This window comes from Callithrix jacchus, chromosome 19, assembly GCF_049354715.1.
Source record: "Callithrix jacchus isolate 240 chromosome 19, calJac240_pri, whole genome shotgun sequence".
In the NCBI taxonomy this organism is placed as follows: Eukaryota; Metazoa; Chordata; class Mammalia; order Primates; family Cebidae; genus Callithrix; species Callithrix jacchus.
In genome coordinates, this window is record NC_133520.1 from 44665644 (window position 1) to 44687542 (window position 21899).

The 21899-nt window shown below is 40.3% G+C and overlaps 1 protein-coding gene across 15 annotated transcripts in view; it reads left to right on the forward strand.

Moving 5' to 3' along the window:
* RGS7 (regulator of G protein signaling 7) overlaps positions 1 to 21899 on the forward strand; it is a 548216-nt gene that overhangs the window by 108982 nt on the left and 417335 nt on the right. The window lies entirely within an intron of this gene.

Genomic DNA, 21899 nt, shown 5'->3' on the forward strand with positions numbered 1-21899 from the left:
TCAAAAAGTGGACTAAGGACATGAAGAGGCAATTATCAAAAAAAGATATAAAAATGGCCAACAAACATATGAAAAAATGCTCAACATCACCAACGATCAGGGAAATACAAATCAGAACCACCATGCGATACCACCTGACTCCTGCAAGAATAGCCATGATCAAAAAATTCCAAATTAATCATTGTTGGCAGGGATGTGGTGAGAAGGGAACACTTCTGCACTGCTGGTGGGAATGCAAACTGGTACAACCACTGTGGAAAACAGTGTAGAGATTCCGTAAAGAACGAAGAGTAGAACTACCATTTGATCCAGCAATCCTACTACTTGGTATCTATCTGCAGGATAAGAAATCATTATATGAAAAAGATACTTGCTCATACAGGTTTATAGCAGCACAATTCACAACTGCAAAAATATGGAACCAGCCCAAATACCCATCAGTAAACAAGTGGATAATGATAATGAATATATATACATATATATTCATTCCATGGTGTGTTTCAATTCATACTTGGAAAGGGAATACACACACACACACACACACACACACACACACACACACACCATGGAATACTACTCACCCATAGAAAGGAACAGAATAATGGCATTTGCAGCAACCTGGATGGGATTGGAGACCATTCCTAAGTGAAGTAACTTAGGAATGGAGAGCCAAATATCAGAGTGAGAGCTACACTATGAGGATACAAAGGCAAAAGAATGATGCAGTGGACTTTGGGGACTCGGGAAAGGTTGGGAGGAAGGTGAGGGATAAAAGACTGCACACTGGGTATGGACTATACTGTTTGGGTTATGGGTGCACTAAAATCATAGAAATCACTGCTGAAGAACTTACTCCTGTAACCAAACACTACCCGTTTCCCAAAATCTATGGAAATAAAAATTAAAAATAAAAAAAATCACGAGAGTCAAAGAGTAGCAAATGGTTTTACAGATGTTCAGAAAGGAAATTTCAAAAAGCAAACACAATGTCACTTGTAAGAAAATAAAATAGATTAGATTCACCTGCTACTTCTTAAGTGGTAATCATGTAAAAAAAAAAAGTCCTCATAGAAACATGGCCAGTGGTGGTCCATTAATATGCATGGACACATGTACACACGTGTATACATGTGTCCCTGTATCTGAGTCATTGGTAGCAAAGTTGGGAGTGTAGGAATCTCCTATGGCTCATGCCACTTTCCAGGTGAAGAGAATACTTTAAGGTCACAAAATCCCGAAGGTGTTTTGCGAAGTGCGGCACAGCTCTGGTTGCTATTCCATGGGATCATCACACACTTCCAGGAGGCAGAAGGTGAAGATCAAAGTAGCTTCCTTGGAGAGGCGGCAGCTCCACAGACACGTGCTGGCTTTGCTCTATGGTATTTAAGCCCCTGGAACATGGAGATGAAACAGAAAATAGCTCAAAACAATTTGTGCCCAAAGAAATCTTAAGCCAAATTTATTTTTTAAGGCATTTCTAATTCTAGGTTGGTGCAAATGTAATTGTGGTTTTTGTCATTACTTTTCATTGCAAAAACCACAGTTACGTTTGCACCAACCTAATAGAATTTATAGAAAAACATGACAAGTTCTACTTAGAATCAGAAGGCCAGAAGTTGGGCAAGGGGTCCAAGAAGGCCTGCTGCTTGTAGTGGAATTGTCAAATGGAAACGTTCTCCTCCAGTTGGGCAAATAAGTCTGTGCTGTGACCCCGCCCTTCTAGTGATGGTTTCCTCTCTCTCTAGAGAAAAGCAGGGGCTTCACTGCGAAAGACCTGGAAGGCAGCAAACAGGCCGTTCTAGCTGATGAGGACTGTTGGGAGGGTGAGCCTGGGATGTCCTTTTCTTAATTAGCTCTGGCCTCCTGAGGAGGGCAAATGAACTCCCTGTGATGAAGAGACAACAGCAGCTGTCAGGAAGAACCTAAAGGCACCTTGATGTTAGATTGTCCCGAAGCCTGGGAGGCCAACACGAGTCCTCAGAAGATATAAAATATGAGCAGAAAGGCTCACTACCTTACAAGTGGCAACCTAGTGTGATCTAATCTAACAGGTTCCTTTTTTACACGTAATGTTTCTACACCCACACACATATACATATTTATAATTGCAGTATTTGTGGCCATTTTTAAAGGATGAACTTTACAGCTCCGTCAGACTTAGCTACTGCTTACGTCCAGGCTGGCCCGATCCACGTGAGTCTGACGCGTTGCTTCTACTCATCAGCAGGGTGTCTAAACTGTAGGATCAGTCACTGAGTTATTAAAAGCAAACATGCCTCGCTTCTCATTCTGCCTGGGTGCCCACCGAGGCACTTGCCTGTGTCCGTGTCCATTAGATGATTCAGTTGTTTTTACCATGCAGCTTTTTCCTTCTAAAACACTTTGGTTTCAGTGTTCTCTTGGCCATCTGTCTCACACTGAGTAAGTCATTTCACCTTTCCAGGCCTCCTGTTCATCCTCTATGACATGACGAGATTGGACTGTTTGACCTCCTGGACCCTTGAGACACTGAGAGTCTCTGTTTCTATAATGTCTATCTGACTCCTCAAGCTACAGGGGTCCCTGCTTATAATTCATTTATTCTCCTTGAGCCACTTTTGTTTTATTAAGAGCTTGACCAAGTGACCTAATGATCTTCACTTCTGCCGCACACGTGCTGAACTGCAGGCAAAGAGGTCATCGATGGCATGCTAGTTCTTTGCATGCTGCCTAGCTTTTCTGTGGTAGAAGATCTACAGTCCTTATTTGCAGATTGCTGGTCCCTTATCCAGCATTTCCTACTCAGGAGATCTGAGATGAAGCCTGATCATCAGCATTTCTGACATGTCCTGTTTGTGGATGTTGCCACTGTTACCTTGAGAATCACAGACCTAGACTAAGAATGGAAGGCAGTTCATCCCTGGTAAGGAGTGGTGAGTACAAAGGGATGGAGGCACACAAGACCATGGCGTGTTTGGGAGATGACATAGTTCATTTGTCCAGGGTATACGACCCAAACTGAGCAAGTAACAAGAAAGGAGTCAGATTATGGAGGGCTAAAATATTTGGACTTTATCCTGAAAGGCTGTTAGGGGAAGATATCTAAGAATTTGAGTTAATGGGAGACATAATGAGATTTGTAATTTACAAAGACTATTCTGCATGCTAGACGAAGAGCATGCTGGATGGGATCCACTTTGGAAGCCAGGAGGCTGTCTAGCAGATGCCTTCATCTAGATTAGAACCAAAGAGGTTCCAGGGAACCAGTGCATGGCAATGTGGATTGAGAGTTAGAGGCAATAGCTATTTGGAGACTTATTGGGCAATTAAATATGGAAGAAGATTTTAAAATGTTTTATAACAAATCGGAAAGTTCATCAGGCTCTTTAGTGTCTCATTACCACGTTTTCTTTCTGTCTTTGATCCTTCTAGACGTTATACATACCTTTGCTTTGTGAAATTCTTAATTTGCTTTCATTTTCATATTGTTTCTTCCTGGATCATTAAATAGATTTAGTAGATCGTATTTAAGAGAGGATTAGTAGCCGGGTCTGGTGGCACACGTGTGTAATCCTAACTACTCAGAAGGCTGAGGCAGGAGGATCTCTTGACCCTAGGATTTCGAGGCTACAGTGAGCTATAATTGTACCACTGCCCTCCAGCTCTAGGTGACAGAGTGATACTCCTCTACAAAATTTAAAAGAAAAAAGAGAGGGTGAGTAAAGTTGCCACAAAGAAAAACAGTATTTATAAAAATTCTTGAGGCAATAGTGTATGTAATAAAGGGGTTGAGGTCTGTTTTGGTGGCACAGGGTAGCTTGCTCCAAAGTAGCTGGTCCTCAGCAGGACTCAGATAGGGGGTTGCAAGCAAGGCCAAGGGATAGTCACAAAAGCATGACCTATACAAGGTCATAGTATCTGTAGACAGAAGTTGCAGCCACTATCGCTTCCTTCTATTTCTTTTTTTCTTCTCCTCCCCAAATTTCTATATGCATGTACACACGCATGCCCCGTATAAAAGAATGTCCCAGTTGGTCAGCCCTAGGCACTCCCAATCTGAGATTCTACAGTACCTGCACCACGCTTCCCCACAACACTTTGCATGCTTCACTGTTGTTTTCTTTCCAGTGTCTGCCTCCCAATCTAGCCTGTGAGGCCTTTGAAGGAAGGAATTCTTATGAGAGAGGAGCAGAGGAAGCAAGTGATCTTTCAGCTTCAGAGCTTAGTCCCAGGGACTGTCTTGGCGGATGGAGTTTTAAACTCATGCCGAGAGACTATTTATTTCAGGTTATCTGCAAAACCCCTGTAAATCTGGTCTTGCCTTAGTTGGAATTCTCAGAGGAACCCAAGGAAAGATTTCTTGCCCAGAGGATTCTAGAACACAGTAAAAAGCTACACTGATAGCTTTCCTGGCTCAAATTAGAATGGTGATATCTGGAGGCTTTATCTTATCCTAACGTTTCCTGGAAGACAGTATTCAGAAATGCACTGCATAAACCATGGACAGGTGGAACTGCTCTGGTTGCCTGGCCGCACTCCCCTTTCTTCTGGTGAAGAGTGTGCTTCTCAACATTATTTTAAGAGTCTCTTTTTTTTTTTTTTTAATTAAATGGCTTAATTAAAAAATTAAGTCCTTCAATAAAACTTTTTAAATTTGTCTTTTGTGTATTCCCTCCTATCAAGGAAATCTGGTGGAATCTCAGTTTCTGTGGCTAATTTTTTGTTTTGTTTTGTTTTTCTGAGACGGAGTCTTGCTCTGTCACCCAGGCTGGAGTGCAGTGGTGCAATCTTGGCTCACGGCAACCTCCACCTTCCGGTTTCAAGCCATTCTCCTACCTCAGCCTCCTGAGTAGCTGAGATTACAGGCATCTGCCACTGCACCTGGCTAATTTTTGTATTTTTAGTAGAGACAGATTTCACCATGTTGGGCAGGTGGGTCTCGACCTCCTAAATTTGTGATCCACCTGCTTTGGCATCCCAAAGTGCTGGGATTACAGATGTGAGCCAGTGCACCCAGCCAATTTTTTTTAAGTATATAAAATATGCTTCTTAAATATACTTGCTTCTCTAGATGTTCTGGTGGGGACTCCTAAGGAATTCCCTGTACCGTAGCTGGAGTTTGAAATAACTCACTGCTCATGGTGTATGGTCCTGTGCACAAAGCCCTCAGCCAAGCAGACCCTATTGCCTGCCTACAACCATTGTTTTATGATCATTAATCTGAGCAAGGGTGGTTATGAGCTGAGACCCTACATTTTATTATTTCTCAGATATGTTCCCCAAACAAATCAGTTTTGAATTAAATATTCTGACCTGGGATTAAGAATCCTGTGTTCCAGAAGTCCCATGTAATTCTTACATGTTTTAGGAATATGGCAAAAGGTCATTAAGCTTCTGTTTTTGGTTGTCTTCAGAATTGGATTATTGGCTAATTTTAAAAAGTATTTTCTTTTCTTCCTTCTCTGGTTTGCACAATCACCTTTCTTTGTTGTGAGTTTAATTCAAGCTTATATATTGCTTCTTTATCAAACTTGGGTGTGACAGGAGAACTGGAACGTTCCACTTGGTTTTGGAGATGGGGAACAGGGGTGGGGGGCGGAGAGAGAGAGAGAGAGAGTGCAAGAGAAAGAGAAGCGTTCTACAATCAGAATGAAAACAGAACGATAACCATTGTTGGAGTTTATTCATTCACTGAGTTGGCTAAATCAGTATGAGCTGAGCCCTGTAGCTGATATTGCCATGGAAACCAGGCAGGAACAGAGTTGCCTGGTTCCTGTCTGTTCCAAGCTTTGGATCCTGTAAATTCTAAGATTTTAAAAGGATTTTTACTTATGTTAGATATTTTGCTCTTGACAACCAAAGGCACTCTGACTGATTCTGAGAGTTGAGTTGGAAGTCAGATTATCTGGATTCTGACATCAGATCTGCCATTCAATGTTTGTGTGGCCTGGAATTAGTCGTGTCACCTCTCTGAACATCAGCTTTTTCATCTGTGGAATCAAAATTGTTTAATTGCTTGAACCCCATTGTGATGATCAGTTTTATGATATTGTGAGCGCTATTATTATAGTCAATTACAGGCCTTCTGTCTCTTGAATATCCATGGAATCATTGTATAAATTTGCTTTTTCTTCTACATGAAAAATCAAACATCTTATTAACATCATGATGAATAAATTAGAATAGAAATTAGATTTAAAAAGCTGAGAGGCCTTTGAAGGCCAAATTGTATGCCTAAAATATTATGATTTCATTACCCTGGAAAGAGATCTGGTAACCATATGGAGCAGCATGGATTAGAAGGTAGTATCTCATGAAGCTTTCTTTTTTCTCTCTTTTTTAACTTTTGGTATCCCTTTGCAGTAAATTAGCAAATATCAATTAAGAAGTGCGATGTGTTAGGCATAGCATCAGGTACTGAGGATGCAATAAGATGTGGTGTATACGCCTTTTGATTAAGTTTGGCAACGGTTAATAGAGACCCAAGGAAGCAACAGCCTAAAGCAGGGAGAACTGTGTGTCTTTCTCATGGAAACTCAGAAGCAGGCAGACCAGGGTGGGAAATGGACACCCAAGCTCCTCTCCTGTTGTTGCTTTGCCCCGTGTGGGTCTCTGTTCCCAAAGTCACTTCCTTTTGTCCAATCAGCATGGCTGGTCTAGCCTCATTTAGCAGACCTTGTTTAACTGGCAAGAAGGAGAAAAAAAAAGACGAGAAAGAAAAAAAGGTGTGCATTGGCTGTTTTGGGGGGTTTCTGGAAGCTGCCTGATGAGCTTCTCTCAGGAGATGCAGGATAATCATACCACTGCATCTAATGGCCGAGGGGGGCTGGAAATATGGTCTTTATTTCTTTTGCTTTATGCCTCACAAAACATTAGGGGCTCTATTATTTTGGAAGGAGAAGATAGATACTGATAAACAACTAGCAGGTTTTGCTATACATGGTGACATGGGTTTCTCAAGATCAACATGTAAGTAAGTTGTTAAAATTCGGTATAGAAATAATAATGTGCATACAGACATGTGTTCCCCAGGAAGTAGAGTGAAATTGAGAATGCATTACCTACAGTGAGGTGTAATGCACAAACTGAGACTTGAGATCTAAATTAAAGTAAAAAAACATCATAAGGTTGCAGGTTACTGTTGAAAGTTTAGTGCTAATGATTAAAGAAATGCAAACTAAAACCAACGTGAGATATAATCTCATCCCAGTTAGAAAAAAAAGATAGGGAATAACAAACAGATGGTGGTGAGGATGTGGAGAAAGGGGAACCCTCATATGCTATTAGGAGGAATGTAAATTAGTACAGCCACTATGGAAAACAGGACGGAGTTTCCTTAAAAAAAAAAAAAAAAACTAAAAAATAGAACTGTCGTGTGATCCATCAATCCCACTACTAAGTATATATCCCAAAGAAATAACACCAATGTATTGAAGAGGTATCCTCACTCACCCATTTCTTGCAGCAGTACTCAACAATAGCCAAAATGTGGAGTCCACCTAAGTGTTCATCAGTGGGTGAAAGGATAAGAAGAATGTGGTAGATGTATACAATGGAATATTTTCCAGCCATAAAAAAATGAAATCTTGTCATTTGCATCAACATGGATAGAACTAGAGGTCATTATGTTAAGTGAAGTGAGTCACGCACAGAAAGTCAAAAACACATGTTTTCACTCATGCCTGAGAATCTATGAGAGCTAGCAAGTGGATCTCATGAAGATGGAGAGTAGCTTGGTGGCTGCCAGAGGCTGGGAATGATAGTGGGGAGGAGGGAAGAGAAGTTGATTAATGGGTACAGATAGACAGTTTGAAGGAAGACATAAGACCTGGTATTTGATAGAGCAGTAAGGGTGTTAGCGTTCATATTAGCTGATTATACATTTCAAAATAACTAGAAGATAATACTTTGAATGTCCCTAATCAGTAATGTTATTAGCATTAATACTTGCTGGTTATGCATTTCTCAATGACTAGAAGATCATAATTTGAATATCCCTAGCATAAAGAAGTGATAATTAAGTGATGGATATCCAAGTTACCCTGATTTGATTACATAAATGTATTAAATTATCACTTGCCTGAAAATATGTACATCTGGTATGTATCAGTTTTTAAAGTTCAGTGCTAGGGAAACATACATTCTGAGTTATGGATACTGGGGACTGATTCTGGAGTAGCAGGTGGAGGCTATGTTCTGGAACCCTTCTTATGACACCATATGGTTCCTGTGGAAGGATGATAAGATTGTATTTTATATAAGCCAATGACCTACAAAACTACAACAATTGTAATCCTGTATGCTAGCAGTGGGCAATTTAGCAATAAAAATAGCATGAAAAAGTACAAAGCACATAGGGATAAATGAAACAAAAGAAGTGCAAGAAGTACACACTGACAACTACAGACGTGGGTGTGAGGAATCGGAGAGAGACTGCATGTTCACAGACAGGAAGATTCCACGGAGTTAAGATGGTCGTTCTGCAGTGAATCTGTAGATTCAAACCAATCCTTAGACCTAAGTCCCCACAGGCATTGTTTCTTCCAAAAATTGACAAACTGATCCTAAAATATATATGAAAATGGAAATAACCTAGAATAGCCAAGAAACTGCAAAACAGGAAAGTTCATGAATTTATACCATTCATTTCAATACTTATGACCAGCCTGCATTTATCAGGCAATGTGGTTTGGGCTTAAGAATAGACATATGAGCCCAGTGCAGTGGCTCACACCTGTAATCTCAACACGTTGCGAGGCTGAGACAAGAGGATTGCTTGAGGCCAGGAGTTTGAGACCAGCCTGCGCAACAAAATGAGACTCCTAAAAATTAGCTGAGTACCATGTCTCAAGTCTGTGGTCCCAGCCACTCAGAAGGCTGGGAGGATCACTTAATCTCATCCTTGCACTCTGGTGTCTCAAAAAACAGATAGAGAGAGATAGATAGATAGATAGATAGATAGAAGAGACATATACAACAATGGCACAGAATTAAGCTATCCAAAAATAGCCGTTGGCAATTCAAAAGGGGGTAAGGATTGTTTTTTAAACAGATAATGCTGGGGCAATTATATATCCATACACAAAAACAGTGAATTTAAAATCTTACCTTACACTATACATAAAATTACCTCAAAATGAATAATAGACCTTGCATAGGAGCAAAACTTATAAAATATCTGAGAGAAAACCTGGTAGAAATGTTTATGATTTTTGAATTAGGCGATGAGGTCTTAGATGTAACACTGAAACCACAGTCCATAAAAGAAACTGACAAATTGGACTTCGTCAAAATTAAAACCTTTCCCTCTTCAAAAGACAGTGTTAAGAAAACAGCTAAGCCCTGTCTTAAGAGGAAATATTTGCAAGTCATTTATCTGATAAAGACATGTATTCTGAATACACAGAAAGATCTTACAACTCAGTAAGACAATTAATTAGAAAGTGGGAAAAGAGGCCAGGCGTGGTGGCTCACATCTCTAATCCCAGCACTTTGAGAGGCCAAGGCAGGTGGATCACTTGAGGTCAGGAGTTCTAGACCAGTGTGCACAACATGGTGAAACCCTGTCTCTACTAGTAATACAAAAATTACCCAGGCATGACGGTGTGCACCTATAATCACGACTACTCTGGAGGCTAGGCAGGAGAATTGCTTCAACCCAGGAGGTGGAGGTTGCAGTGAACCAATATTGTGCCACTGCACTCCAGCCTGGGTGACAGGGTGAAACTATGTCTGCAAAAAAAACAACAACAAAAAACAAACTTAAAAAAAAAGTGAGAAAAGACCTGAACAGATATCATCCAGTGAAGACATACAGATGGCAAATAAACACATGAAAAGAAGCTCAATATCATGTTATTAAGGAGGCACAGGTTAAGACCACAGTGATTTACCACTTCACATCCGCTGGAAAATCTGTCATCGGAAAGGCAATGATGAATGTTGGTGAAGATGTAGAGAAAAGTGAATCCTTCAGGCATTACCTAAGCTAGTTAAAAACATATATCCACCCCAGTGTATGTACCAGCATGTTTGTAGCAGAATTATTCAGTCGCCAGAGATACAAACAATCCAAGTATCTATTGAGTGGTGAACGACTAAAGAAAATGGGCATGTGCATACAACAGAATATCATTTAGCAACAAAAAGGAGCAAACTGTGGTGTGCTAGAAAGTGAAGGAACCTCAGAAACGTTATTCTAAGTGAAAGAAGTCAGACTTAATAGATTATATATTTTATTATTATACTTACATGAAATGGCAGAACAGACGAATCTGTAGGAATAGAAAGCAGATACAGTAGTTCCCTTGACCCTCCGCAGTCCCAGGCCTTTAATGGCCCTTATCGTAAGAAGGCTGGGCCCAGGCCCCCTTCACCCTGGTGTTCTGTCCCAGGACCATGAGGATAGCTGCACTCTCAGATGTGCTTGTAGATAGGGAGGAGGCAGGAAGCTTGAGATGGAAACGGGTGCTTTGCCTGTCCCCACATTGGTTCTGGACCCCTCAGGGTGCTCTAAGAAGGAAAAAGCAAATTTGTCCACCGAGAGGAACGTCATAGTGGACATCAAGATGCAACTTAGTGCTTTATATATTTATATTTCCTCGTCTTTCAAGCTTTACCTTTGATCGTGGTAATTCTATTTGTTGTGGTCACACTCCCTCCTGTTCCTCTGACTAGTCTAGACATCACTCCTCCCCAAGTTCTCTACCCTGGTCTCCTTTTCTTTAGGCCAAAATATTCTTGAGTTGCCTTTGATGAAACTAGATCTGAAAGGACTTCTAGTTGATTAATGTGTTCATACAACATACTGTGAAACTGGGCAAGAGGATGACATAAACGTTCCTTGAAGCCAGCTGGGGGAGGACTCTGCCACTGGTTTTTCATTTTACAAAATGAGAGAGCATCTATTTATGGCTTTTGAGGACATAAAATGGGGCAGTCTATTTGATCAAAATTAATAGTACCCCCCTCGTTCCAATAAAAAATTTATTTATGGTGACAACATCTTTATAAATGTGGAGTGTCTTCCTCTTAATGATTTTTTGGAACTTCAGCGGTAAGGTCACATTTGGATTCATGCTAACCCTGGGAGATCATTGAAAACCAGAACAGAGCAGGCTGATTAGGTGACTGTTATAGTGTAGACCAAGAATATAGCTTCTAAGAGTTATTTCACATCTTAGGGATACAGTAAGATGTGATCTACTTTTTTTTTCTGAGATGGAGTCTTGCTTTGTCACCAGGCTGGAGTGCAGTGGCTCAATCTCAGCTAACTGCAACCTCCGCCTCCCCGGTTCAAGTGATTCTCCTGCTTCAGAATCCCGAGTAACTGGCACTACAGGAGCACTCCACCACACCCAGCTAATTTTTGTATTTTCAGTAGAGATGGGGTTTTACCATGTTTGCCAGGATGGTCTCGACATCTTGACCTCATAATCTGCCCGCCTTGGCCTCCCAAAGTGCTGGGATTACAGGTGTGAGCCACTGCACCTGACCAGTCTACTTTTACAAATAATACAGTGATTAAATAAAGGTATAAGAGAGAAATAATTTATCCCAAAATATAAAGAAATGAAAATGAGTAAGAATAGATGATGTTTGTAGAACTAACTACCTTACTTTATCTAGTATGATTGGAAAATAAGGAGTTCTAATGATGTATGATTCTGATGAGGAGATATTCATACAAAACCAAAGATAATGAGTTTTCAAGGCATCATAATAAAACAAACCATATTTCAACCCTATGGCTTTATTAAATGTAATTTAATTATACTTAGTGATTCAGAAAATGCTCAGGAATTGTATAGGCCTTGAGGTTAATGTCTTTGATCACTTAGAGTACAGAACTGTGAGTCAAAGTGGGCTCCATCGTTGATAGGCCCTGTGGCATACCCAGCAACTGTTTGTAGAAAAATTAGTTTTTGGGCCCAAGCTGGGTGCTCATGCCAGTAATCCCAGCACTTTGAGAGGCTGAGGTGGGCAGATCACTTGAGGTCAGGAGTTGGAGACTAGACTGGCCAACATGGTAAACCCTCCTCTCTACTAAAAGTACAAAAATTAGCCAGGCATGGTGGCACACGCCTGTAGGCCCAGCTATGCAGGAGTCTGAGGCACAAGAATCACTTGAACCTGGAAGGTGGAGGTTTCAGTGAGCCAAGATCACACGACTACACTTCAGCCTGGGCTATGGAGTGAGACTCTGTCTCAAAAAATAAATAAGTAAATGAATGAAAATTAGTTTTTATGCCCTCAAATTAATCATGTTTTCTGATTATATGGCCTTATATTAAGTAGGAATTTCCAAGTATAAGGCAAGGTTAGAAAAGTCAGGTTAGTATCAGAGGGACAGAATAATTCAGTGAAAAAAGAACCTTAATCATAAATTGATGGAAGTTATGGTTTTATGAACTGATGGGCTTACCCCCTTGAAGCTGGGAGCTGAGTGTGGTGCAGTAGCCCTTCCTGCTGGACTGTAGAGGTTTTCTGTTTCCTGTTACAGATCCTCAACAATACATTTAACACAGTTAATCTCTATGGTTTTAAGGTAAGAGGCCAAGCCCATGGCTATTCTTTATGTTCAGTCTTTATCTTCATAGATAAGTTTTATGCACATTCTCACAAAATCATTTTTAAAATAGTTCTGATCCTTTCCCGGAAATTTCTCCTTCACTCTCCCCATGATGGTATGGCAGATTTCCCAGACCAGTCAAGTTCAATTCAGATGATAAACTGATAAGATTCATATTTCCCTGGGGAGGAAAGAAGAAGTGGACTACTACACCGTTAGAAAAAAGCTCTTTCAATATTTTATTAAACCATCTCTGGTACAGCCGCATTTTTGTCTCTTCAAATATTTAGAGAAGCTCAATTAGCTTTAGAAGGCAGTTTCGGAGAGCTCTCAGCTAGCTCCTGGCCTCAGACAGATGGCATCGGATGAGTGGAGTGTGGAGGCAGTCTACCCTCTAAATGAGGGCGAGGAGACGTGGAAGCTGCAAGCATGAGGACTCTTGGCAAGAACGTAGCTTGTGGCTGCCAAGAATTCGAAGGTCAGAGAAGAGGTTTAGAGATTTCACTGCCGTGGGAAGTTTCCCATCGTCTGCTTCCTAAATGCATTTTCTCACAAGTGTTCTAGCTGCAGAGTGCTAGCGTATAGCTATAGTATGTGGGGACTTTTGTCTCGGAGAGTCAGGCCTGAACCAGAAGTCAGTGGACCATCTGTTCTGGCTTTATCAGAAAGTTTGGATGAGGAAGCAGAGGAAAATTGTATCTGAAATCTTTCTAAAGTACCAGGCATTGCATTTCCAACATTGTTTTTTAAAACCCTGCAAGTTAGGTATGGTTTGTCCTTCTTTTGTTGTTCTTTTTAATTTTTTATTTTGACCTAATATTAGACTTACAAAAAGTTGCAAAAATAGTCCAGAGGTTTCCTGTTTGCCCCTCACTCAGCTGCTGCTGCTGTCAGCATTTTATATAATGTCGTTGAGTGATCAAAATCAGGAAATTAATGTTAGCACGATCCTATTAGACTACAAACCTTCTCCACATTTCATTGCTTTATCCATATTTTTCTTTCTGTTTTCTTTCTATTTAAAGATAGGAGCACCCAGGCATAAAGTAAACTTACCTCAGGATATAATTAGCCCAGATCTGATGCCAAAGCATGATTTTTTTTTTAACTACCCATGTTTGATGTAATATTTTGGAAAGCGCTTTCAACTCTAGGACTCTTCAGGAAATCGGAATTCTTTTCCTGGATCTGCCTTTATTAACTGCGCATCTGGACTCAAGTCATTTTTCTCTGGCTCTCAGCGTCCTCACATGTACTTTTATGGTCATTTTATTGATGTATTTATAAGACTCCATTTATGATTCTATCATGTAATTGGGTTTATCTCTTTGTACCCTGGGTTTCTTATCTGTCCATCGGGCTTAATGCCTATAATAACCTTTATAGAAAGATAATATAACATTTATTTCAGTCACTTTTTTTTCTTTTTTTTTGAGACGGAGTTTCACTCTTGTTACCCAGGCTGGAGTGCAATGGCGCGATCTCGGCTCACCGCAACCTCCGCCTCCTGGGTTCAGGCAATTCTCCTGCCTCAGCCTTCTGAGCAGCTGGAATTACAGGCAGGCGCCACTGTGCCCAGCTAATTTTTTGTATTTTTAGTAGAGACGGGGTTTCACCATGTTGACCAGGATGGTCTCGATCTCTTGACCTCGTGATCCACATGCCTTGGCCTCCCAAAGTGCTGGGATTACAGGCGTGAGCCATCGCGCCCGGCCGTTCTTATGTATTTTAAGGTCCAAATAAGTAAAATAAAAAGATCATGACAATTTGTAATGAAGGCATTGGAGAGAGAAGAAAAAAGGGACCTAATTTTAATTACAATGTGGTTTCTGAAACTTCAAACTTCAGAATTTAAAAAGCAAAGCCAAAAACACCTGTGTGGAGAATAATTTGATAATGTAAAGAGTTTTAAAAGTAGTTATTTCTTATTTCTATCAATGGCAGCAATGGTCAATGGCTTCCTTTGGTCAATTTCTGCTTATGCATCAGTGTTCAGCTCGGTGTCACCTGCTCATGGAATTAAGTAGGTCAGATGTCACCATTATGTAAATTCCTAGTACCATTTCTCCTTCTAACACTTACCATAATTGTAATGGAATCAGTCTGTTGTTGATTGTCTTTTACCTCTGCTTCTGTATAAGATCCATGAGTGCAGGGGTAGTCTGGCTAACTGATTGTCTCCTCCTTTCTGCTACACTGCCTGGCTGCTAACAGTTGCTCAAAAAAGGTGGACTGTGTTGGAAGAATGTGTTGTACTTCCAATCCTTTAGATCGAGATTGAGGTATCTCTCTATCCGGTCATGCTAATCAGCAGACCCATTGAGATTTGCCTCTCTCCAACATGGCAGAAGCAGGTGCTCATAGAAAAGCATGTTCCTACCCAGCAATCCCATTACTGGGTATATATCCAAAGGACTATAAATCATTCTACTGTAAGGACACATGCACACGAATGTTCATTGCAGCATTGTTTACAATAGCAAAGACCTGGAACCAACCCAAGTGCTCATCAATGATAGAGTGGTCTGGGAAAATGTGGCACATATACACCATGGAATATTATGCAGCAGTCAAAAATGATGAGTTCGTGTCCTTTGTAGGAACATGGATGAATCTGGAGAACATCATTCTCAGCAAACTGACACAAGAACAGAAAATGAAATACCGCATATTCTCACTTATAGGCGGGTGAGGAAAAATGAGAACACATGGACACAGGGAAGGGAGTACTATACACTGGGGTCTATTGCGGGGAATAGGGGAGAGACAGTGGTGGGGGGAGCTGGGGAGGGATAGCATGGGGAGAAATGCCAGATGTGGGTGAAGGGGAGGAAGGCAGCAAAACACACTGCCATGTGTGTACCTATGCAACTATCTTGCATGTTCTGCACATGTACCCCAAAACCTAAAATGCAATTAAAAAAAAAAAGAAAAGCATGCTCCTTCCTCCAGCCTCTTCTCAGGGGTTGCACACTATGACAGTAGGAAGCTTATATTGTTTTGCACCTTGTGGAAAAGTATTTAATATTCCTGCAGACATTTTATTAGTCTTTTTCAACCTAGAGGGTAAGATGGATTTTCTTTTCTTAGTTTCCTTTTTCCAAGAGAACATCTTTCTTTAGCCAGTGTTGTTCTCTCCTTTTACAAATGAGCATAGTAGGGCATTTTTATGAATTTGGGTGCTCTCATCTCCATCATTCTTGGTTTACTATCTAGCCATAGGGACTGCTTTTGCAGATGCAGCAGTCCCCTCTTGATTGTGTGCAAACTTTCTGCTGGCTCCAAGCCCAACTTTCAAGTGGCATTGAAAATGTCAGCTCCCTTGAGTAGGTCTCAACTGTTTAGTAGCAAAGGATCAACTTTTTCTTACTGTCACTACTGCTAAATGGCACTCTATTCAGTGGCAGCAAAACAGAGCCAACTTAGCATGGAAACTGCAGTTTGAAAGCTGGCATACAGTTCTTGTTTATATCTAACTCAGGCTGGACTGTTATCACTGTTGATAACTGTACCTAACAAGTTAGAAATATCCAAGCTCAAGAAAGTATTCGTTCTTTCACCCTCTCTGTCAACATGACCTTTAAGATACTTACTAAGTCATATGCTCAAAGAGAAGCTTGGTGCAAATATCATAGTCACTCAAAGGCCTGTAATTCTCTATAAAAGGCAAAATAAACATTTCATATCCACAGCCTCCTCATTCATTCATTCATTCACTCATTCATCCAGCCAGTGTTTGTGGAGCAAACACTATGTACCAAGTGCTGGGGATACAGCAGTGAACGTGAGAAGCGTCCTCCCTACCCTCGCATGTCTTGCCCCATTTTACAGGAGAAAAAGCTAAGTATTGAATTTAAATATTTGTTTGAAGCTCTTATGCTATCAACAATGAGGTCAGGTATCTTAGACCTAAGGAGAGTTGATATATTTGTCACATGTGCCTTTTTAGAGAAATGCATACATTCAGTAATTTAAGACTAATTATTTTACTTTAATTATGGAGATGCATCTAACATGTATTATTCCTACCACATGTTCTCACTTATAAGTGGGAGTGAAATAATGTTTTCGTATGAATTCAGAGGGTGGAGTAATAGTCATTGGAGACTTGGAAGAGTGGGAAGGAAGAAGTGGGGTGAGGAATGAGAAGTTACTTAACTGGTGCAATATACACTATTTGGGAGACAGGGACACTGAAAACGCAGACTTCATCACTAGGCGATATATCCATGTAACAAAACTACACTTGTACCCCTTACATTTATATAAAAATTTTAAAGAAGAAATAAAAAATCATTTTTTCTTGTACATGTTTCCTTAGTTATCTATCATGCTGTGAGTGCAGGACCACAGACAACTTTTTAATGGTCTAGGTCATCTCCAAATCAAACTTTTTTTGAGCATCTACAGTGTGGCAGTCATTATGCTATACTGTGGAGAGGATGCCAAACTGTAGTGGCCCTGTTCAGAAAAGCTTGCCGTGGAGAGGATGACGGTGCAGACTGAGCAACCGAACAGAATGATTGACCGTGGGAGGGGCTGAAGAGGATAGACATGGGCCTTCATGCGATCTTAGGAAGTTCTCTATCCACTATATGTATTTAGCGATATTTATATTCAAGTAAAGAGAATATCTCAAAGTTAGCATCCTATTAAGTCTTTAGTAAACCACAGTCGACCAAATTAGTGCCATAGATTTTCTTTACCTTTTATGGTGGGAAGGAGACTACCTATCCTGCTAAATGGCTTGGGAAACTATGTGTTATTTAAATATATGGTCTATACATGAAACAAGGCATTTCATAAAACCTTTTTTTTTTTGGAGGAACACAAGATATGTCAGGATAAAATCTTAGGATTCGAATGAACCTTAATGACCATCTAATTTATTCCCGTCTTGTGCAGAACCACCATTTCAATATGTATCTGAACATTTCAATGACTAGAACACTTACCAACATAATAATGGCAACAAAAATACTCAGTATTTTATATGCATTTACAAAGCATATCTTCTCATTAAATTCTCCTAGCAACCCTGCTAGTCCTTTTTGGAAAAGCTCTAATTATTAGAATGTCTTCTTTATACCAACGAGAACTTTCTTTTTCTTTCTTTCTTTTTTTTTTTTTTGCAATATGTAATTTACGATCCTGATTTAATCCTCTGGACAAAGGGAGAACAGGTTAATTCCTCTTTCGTGTGACAACCTTTACAATATTTGAAGGCACTATTATGTTCTTTTTCTTTAATCATTTCTTCTTTTTTAGCATTGCCTTTCTGACATCTAACCCTTTTTCTTCCACCTGGTTTTCCTTGCCAGGCTTTCCAACAACCTACTTGCTCATCTCTCAACACAATTTTACTATTTTCTTCTTTAAACTGGGGCTCTGGGAATTGAATGCAATATTTCAGGTATCTGAGCAGCAATTTGCAGTGTGATTCTTACTTATTTTAATCAGGACATTTTCTTTTGGTTTATGGGAGGTATTACAGCTTAGAGTTTGGAGCATAGGCTCTACTCCTTAGATGTGTGACTTGGAGCAAGTTACCTTCATTGTGCGATTTGAGAGCTTTGGTTTTCTATTTAAAATGTGAGAATCATAATATTTATGAAACAATTTTGTCATGAGAATTTAGCAAGATAGCAAGATAATGCATGTATCCTCTTGGTACTGTTAATAATAATAATTATATAGCTCAAGAGCTCTGCTTTGAGACCAGAAAATCACACCATTCATCCAGATGAAGCCTTTTACCAACAGAACCCTCTTGGTTTCTCTTATCTATGAACTTGTAAGTCTAGCCTCAGCCATTCTGTAGAACAGTAGTTCTTCAACTTATCAGCGTAGTAGAATCACCTGGAGAGAATTTAGAAATTCTAGTGCCTGGGCTATACCCCAGAAACCAATGAAATCATAATTTCAGGGTAAAGACCAAGCATGAATATTTTTTTAAAGCTTTAAGATTATTTTTAGCCACAGCTAAGTTTGAGAACTGCTGCTTTAGAATGTCAGCGATGAAGGAAAATTAACAACCATCTCATTCAACATCGGCTATTTCAGTTAGATCAGGTAATGCTGGCGGCTATGACAGTCAATACCACAAATTTCAGTGGCTTAACAGAGTGAAAGTTTATTTCCCACTCATTGTAAGTCCATGTGGATGTTCCTGGTTGGCAAGAGGACTTCCCACAAAGGAAACCAAACTTTTTCCTCACTCTTAGGAGTTCTTCCTAAAAAGTCATTGTATTAGCCAGCGTTCTCCAGAAAAATAGAACCAATAGGATGTGTGTGTGTATGTGTGTGTGCGTGTGTGTGTATGTGTAAAGTATTTGTGTGTGTGTGTGCGTGTGTGTGCGTGTGTGTGTATGTGTAAAGTATTTGTGTGTGTGTGTGCGTGTGTGTGTATGTGTAAAGTATTTGTGTGTGTGTATGTGTGTGTGCATGTGTGTGTATGTGTAAAGTATTTGTGTGTGTGTGTGTGTGTAAAAATAGGGAGAGAGAAATAAAGATTTATTTTAAGGAATTGGCTTATGTTTATGGAGGCTAGCAAGTCTATAATCTATAGAATAGGCCAGAACTTTGGAAACCAGAGAAGCATAGATGTTTCCGTTCAAGTTCAAAGGCCGTCTGCTACAGAATTCCTTTTTGCTTGGGGAGGTCAGTCTTCTGTTACATACGGGCCTTGAACTGATTGGATGAGGCACATTCTCGCAATCTGTTTTACTCAAAGCCCACTGATGTGAATGTTAATCTCATTCAAAAATACCTTCACAGGAAAGTCCAGAATAATGTTTAACTACATATCTGGGAATTATCACCCAGCCAAGCTGACACATAAAGTTAACCATCACAGTCATGTATGAGTAGGCTTTGTTGACCAGACCTGGATATGACATTTACATCTGCCTGTATTCTACTGACTAGCTCTCAGTCAATTCCCTGTGTCCACGGACAAAGGAAGCTGGGAAGTGTTGAGGCACATGCTCAGGAAGAAAGGAAACAGGTAGGTAAGCATCTAGGCATATCTGCATTTTTAAGACATGGAGACATAAATATTTGCTCTTAATAAATGATAGAGACTTGTGGACTTCTTTTTTTTTTAAAAACTGAAGGGCAAAACCTAATGTTTTTCTCTCGAATTTTTTAGCTTAGATTAATGTATCTTTTCTTTCTTTCTTTAATCTTTCTTTTCTCTCTCCCTCCTTCCCTCCTTTCTCCCTCCCTCCCCTCCCCTCCTCTCCCTCCCTCCCTTCCTCTCCTCTCCTTTCTGAGATACGGTCTTTCTCTGTCATCCAGGCTGGAGTGCAGTGGTGTAAACATAGCTCACTAGAGCCTCAAACTTCTCGGCTCAGGCAGTCTTCCTGCATCAGCCTCCCAAAGTGATGGGATTATAGGCACGAGCCATCCTGCCTGGCCCAAGTCTCTTTTTTATTGCCAACGAACCTTAATTATTAATATGATTGTAGCAAGTATTAATAATACAAATAATTACATGTCATTATAGGAAGCATCTACCTGCCCCAAGGTTAGAGCAGTTCTTCTCATAACTTAGGAGTGTTCATAAAGAAAACTGTAACCAACCCACATAATTACAGCGTAGGATTTCTTTCCCAGTATTTCCTTTCTTACTTAAAACAAAAAAGGAGCAGGGGAGGAAGGGTGAGAGGAGGGAAGAGTAATCTTCTCTCAGGGATAGATTTTACTTTCAAAGGTTCTTAACACTGCTCATTAGAATCACCTGGGGAGCGTTAAGAACATTCTGCGCCTGGACCCTGTCTCTCTAGACACTGTGATTTAATCAGCCTGCAGTATGGTTCAGGAATCAGTATTTTTAAAAAAGATCTTTAGGTCAATGCAACCACGGTTAAGCATTACTTTTGTAAGATCTCTAGGTTTATGAAACAAGAGTAAGAATTCCTTATTTAGGCCAAGATGGTTTCTTTTAAAAGTTTATTTTATTAGCAGAGTTAAAATCTGGAGTTGCAAATTTGGGTATTGATTTAAATAACAAATAGATTTCCTGTGTGGTCTTTGCAAGTAAGCAACATAACAAAACAAAGGAGACCATACAGCAGTCAAGTGAAGAAAACTAGGTGATAGAAGCTCTAAGGTAGAAATTTACTCCTATTTACAAATTAGGTTAGAGATTAGCAAATCCTGTGGTATCATGCACCACAGAGACGAAATGGATCGTCATATAAACAGCAATTTAGGATCTAGGTGATGTTTTGATGAAGCCCAAAGGAAGCCATCTACTTCCTTGATTGGCATGATCCTTCCAACTGGTGGCTTTCAGAGCCAGCTAAACCAAGAATGAAAAATTGGGGACATTTTGACACAATTTTTACATTTCTTAAGCTTTTAAAATGAGGACATAATATGAGTAAAGGTATGTACCTTGTGAGTAAAGGCTTAACAAAGGAATGCTTTCTTTCCCCTCCTGCATGAAAATTGGACCTTATCTTTCTAGCTCTGTTTCTCTGCAAACATATAAAGGTGATATGGTTCAACTTTGTCACTAGGCAACATTGTAAAGTGACCCCTGATTGGTACTAATGGGTGCCATTCCTGTACTGGGTGACCTGTAAATACGTGAAAGGAAGCCATAATTCTGTCCTTTTCAGACTGCAATCCGGTAATAGGCACATCTCTAGTGTGGTCCCTGGAAGCTAAGTATATCAGTCCTATCAGTCCATTTGCACACTGCTGATAAAGAAACACTGGAGCCTGGGAAATTTACAAAAGAAAGAGGTTTAATGGACTTACAGTTCCACGTGGTTGGGGGAGCGTCACAATCATGATGGAAGGCAAGGAGGAGCATGTCATGTCTTACATGGTTGGCAGCAGGCAAAGAGAGAGAGCTTGTGCAGGGGAACTGCTCTTTTTAAACTATCAGATCTCATGAGAATTATTCACTGTCACAAGAACAGCATGGGGAAGACTTGCCCCCATGATTTAATCACCTCCTACCTGGTCCCTCCTACCACATGTGGGAATTCAAGATGAAATTTGGGTGGGGACACAGTCAAACCATATCACTAGGTCTATGAAGTTATTGCAAGAGATGTGAGGCATGTAGCTTTTTTTTTTTGGACTTTAAGTTCTGGGGTACATGTACAGATCTTGCAGCATTGTTGCATAGGTACACACATGCCATCGTGGTTTGCTGTCTCTATCCCCGTCACCTATATCAGGCATTTCTCCCAGTGTTATTCCTTTCCAACCTCCCCATCCCTCACTGTCCCTCCCCTAGCCCCCACCCCCCAACATACCCCAGTGTGTTATGTACTGCTCCCTGTGCCCATGTGTTCTCATTGTTCAACACCCGCCTATGAGTGAGAACTCA